This window comes from Populus trichocarpa, chromosome 11 (genome assembly GCF_000002775.5).
Source record: "Populus trichocarpa isolate Nisqually-1 chromosome 11, P.trichocarpa_v4.1, whole genome shotgun sequence".
Classification (NCBI taxonomy): domain Eukaryota; kingdom Viridiplantae; phylum Streptophyta; class Magnoliopsida; order Malpighiales; family Salicaceae; genus Populus; species Populus trichocarpa.
Window position 1 is genome coordinate 13,851,784 of NC_037295.2, and position 4,091 is coordinate 13,855,874.

The window sequence follows — 4,091 nt, forward strand, 5'->3', positions numbered from 1 at the left end:
ACCATAGCTGCACTTTAGAACCGACCCATACTTTCATTTCCATACCGAAACAGTAAAGGAGAGGGAATCTTATTCAAGTTATCAGCAGACAAAAGAAGGGTCTTGAAAAACAGAAAGAAAGCTTATTACACCTTTGGATAATAATTGAACCGTTACTCAGTGTCCTCTTATATTCGAAAGCAAATATCTGGCTTTTTAGCAGGAAACTCAGTCTGAAAATCCCTTTTGCTTGGTGTTTAGCTTGCAGACCCTGACCCATGATGCGTCATTGTACTCATTCAAATATATTCGACCCCATGGGTATACTTTATTTTGGAATCAGATCATATATATATAATAAAAACACAAATTAAACTGGTATTTAAGCAAGAATTTATAGTGGGACACAATTGTTAAGGACTTAAAGTATGGAACGTATATCATAGAAGAAATTAAAAAAAAAAAAAACTGGCATATACTGTTCTATTGGGAATAAAAGTGCATGAATTTATACCCTAAAATTGTATAGAAACGTTGTACAAGACCATATACTTCAAGGGTTCTGCTTGGACTTGAAAACCCTTCTGACTCGGTTGATATATAAGAATGGTATCGTATATATGCTGCAGTTTTAGAATGAAAAAGTAGATAGCACAAGGTTACATGTAGCCATATGTTTCATAAAAATACAGAGGTTTGTGCATGTATCGTAGCTAAACACAAATACTTGGGATTCATTTGTGAATCGAACCTTTTTGACAAAAGCTTCCCAATGCACCTTGGGGATGGGGATTTGAGATAAAACATGCCTTTGGAAAAGAAATTAAGGCGGGGATGGCACCAGTTAAGGTTGTCGTCTTGAAGTGCGCCAAAAGGTGTGCTGCAAATAAATTAAGAAGGGGATTCAACATCATTTTCTGGATAAAACTTCATCACATAATGTTGCCCAGATGACAATTAATTTTAAAAAATATCAATACATAATCTTAACAAAGAGGGAATATTTCAGAAAATGCAGTGAACTAAATTGAATGGTGAAGAACAAGCGTATAGTGTCATAGGAAATTGCTCACGTATAATATTTAAGTGAAAAATAGAGATGTATAATTAAAACATGATGAAGAAACCCTGGTGAACTGAAACGAGCACAAATTGCATTATTAAAAAGAGAATTGCATAATTAGCACACATACATTGAAACAAGCAATGCGCCTTCTACACTCCCTCTTTGCTTTCTTAAGCTTTGAGAAAAACTCATCTTCGTAGCATCTATGCCCTGCTGGTGAAGCCAAAAAAACCCTTCGAGCTGGTATTAGTGGAGACCACAGACTACTTTGCTCATAATCAAAACCATATTGGGACGCATCAAAGTACTTGCCAAGAAGCCTCTCCGAGTCTGATTTCGAAACCATTTGAATACTTGGACATGCCAATGAAGAACTTCCTGTTGATGATGAGTCCACTGACGGCGATGCTTCGGATATATTTTCCATCGAGAGAGAGAGAGAGAGAGAGCAGGCTCTTATTAGATTTGCTCGTATACTGTGCCTGTGTAGCAGAAGTGGTTATTTCTGAGGAGGTTTTGGCATTGTTTGGTAGAAAATTAAGGCTTGGTCAAGGATTAAGATCCTAAAGTCATTTAAACATAAGAGAAAAAACAGTGTATTGCTTTTGAATATCATCCATCCATTTATGAATGTGTATGCTGTATATGAAAGAAGGTGGCTGAGGCTATATATATATATATATATATATATATATATATAAAATTATAGAGAATTTGGAGACATGTCTGGCTATGAATATAATCCCATTTGAGTTTTGATTTTTTTTTTAAAAAGAAAATAAGTTCTGTGGCGAAGTTGATGTCTACAGATTTTCAAAGTACTGCCAGTGATATTCACGTGGATTAATTACTGTATCTAAGAAAAGGCCTTGAAATCACACATTTTTTGAGATCTCATGTTCAATCAAGTATAGGAAAGACACTACCATGAAGCTTTTAAGAGTACCTAAAGTGTCACGTCATTAAAGTTCTCATGCTAGTGGACGTTATCGTTAAAAAAAAAAAAAAAACCTTGTAATGGATCAATATTGAATTTTTTTTTTTAAGATTATTTTGAGTTTTCGGTCTAACTTGTATGTATTTTAATTAATTTTATGGATTCTAAAATTAACGATTATGTAAGCTTTCAGTGACCCTGAAGTTTGTGTCGAACAGATGATCTTTGAGGAGCAAACTCAAAACCTGACCAGTTAAGTTATATCCCTTGTAATTAATATTAATGTATTTATATTTAAAAAGTTATTGTAATATTTTTTTATATTGAAATCATTTTCGAACATTATATAATTGTTATCATTACGTCTTCTATCATTTACTGTCATCAACACTGTTAAATTATGACACTTATACTCTTAAAATATTCAATATTTTATTGATGTAGATTTTAATCTCTACAATTTCTTAAAAAAATTTCTTTTGTTCCATGTATTTTATTTCTTACAGATAAGTTTAATTGGATATTTTTAGTCCTTATGTTTTATAATAAATACAATTTAATTCCTAACTGATTTTTTTTTAATTAAGTAACTACAAACCAAATCTCAAACTTGGTCAAAATTATGATAATAGATATATCTTAAACCAAGTTCAATAATAGAATATAGATAGTATGAAAACAAAACTTTTTTTCAATGGGTATATCTATTTAAGTTTATTTAATTCTTATTTTTTCAATCAATCCATTTCAATTATAGAAGAAAGATTATTGAAAAATAATAGATTTATGATAATATAAAAAAACCAAAATCAAAGTAAAACCACTTCTCAATGACCTACACTACCAAAAATTTTAGATTTATTGATGGAATTTTTTATTAGTATTTATATTCACAGTCTATCGATAAAAAACTTGCTGATGTGATCACGTACAGAAATAATCCGTCAAAAAAACTATCGTCGGAGATTTGTGATATGTCGGTAAAAGTTTATATATGAATTTACTCACAAACAAAACATGTCAAAATAAACTTTACCTGTTTCATTCTGTCAATATTTTTATCACTGAATATAACATATCAACAACAACAAAAAAACATGTCAAACAGGCCACCTGTTATATGAATATATTATTTTATTACTTACTAGTTTTATTATTATATTAATAACCTTCTTTTATTTCTTAATAGTTATATGATGATACAGGAAACACATGTTTCTATTAAAAAATAAATTATTATTTTTAGATCATTGAAGTGTTTTTACTTTAAATTCTGTCTTTTTTCCTCTCATATCATCATATATGTATTGTTTCTTAAATATTTTTTTTTTCTTTATTTTAAATTGTTTGATGGACAAGGTATAATAATTAAGTGAATTTAATTAGATATATTCATTAAAAAATAAAACTTTTGTGTCCAACAATATCATATATGTATTATCATAATTTTGACTTTTAGGGATTTAATTGAAAAAAAACCATTTAAGTACTAAATCACATTATTGTAAAATGTGAGGACAAAACAAGACTTCAATTAAGGACCTATTTGTAAGAAAAATAAAATAGATAGATCAAAATAAAAATTTTAAGAGCAAAATATTGGCACTATTTAATAAAGTTAGTGATGATAAATACAGAAAGCCCTAGTAATGTTAATTACGTAACGTACATAGATTATATAAATATAAAAAAAGAAGTAATAATAATAAATCCTTTAAAATACAAAAACAAGAATACAAGATGTACATCATCATTAACACTTTATAATTTAGCTTCCAAGCTGCTGTGCCAGCAGTTGCTTTCCCTGAATTGAAGTGGCATGCCACTGTTATCACTTAGCCTAGCTTTTTATGGACCAGACATGTGTCTATCCCAAATACTTTTGAAATATGATATAAATTATTTTTTAAAATTATTTTTAAAAAAATTATTTAAAATTAATTTTTTTATATTTTTATATCGTTTTAACATATTAATATCAAAAATAATTTTTTAAAAAACAAAAAAAATTATTTTAATACATTTCTAATAAAAAACAATTTAAACTATAATCACTCTCAAAATCTCAAATACAATAATTTCCCTGATCGAAGGATTAAGTTTCGATCT

At 28.7% G+C, this 4,091-nt stretch overlaps 1 long non-coding RNA gene across 1 annotated transcript; it reads right to left on the reverse strand.

The window, feature by feature from the left end:
- Positions 1–616: 616 nt before the first annotated feature.
- Positions 617–1,671, reverse strand: LOC7455940 (uncharacterized). Its single transcript, XR_002984598.1, has 2 exons — positions 1,173–1,671; positions 617–859 (listed from the first exon to the last, which is right to left on the reverse strand). It is a non-coding gene; the product is annotated as an uncharacterized LOC7455940 (long non-coding RNA).
- Positions 1,672–4,091: the final 2,420 nt, after the last annotated feature.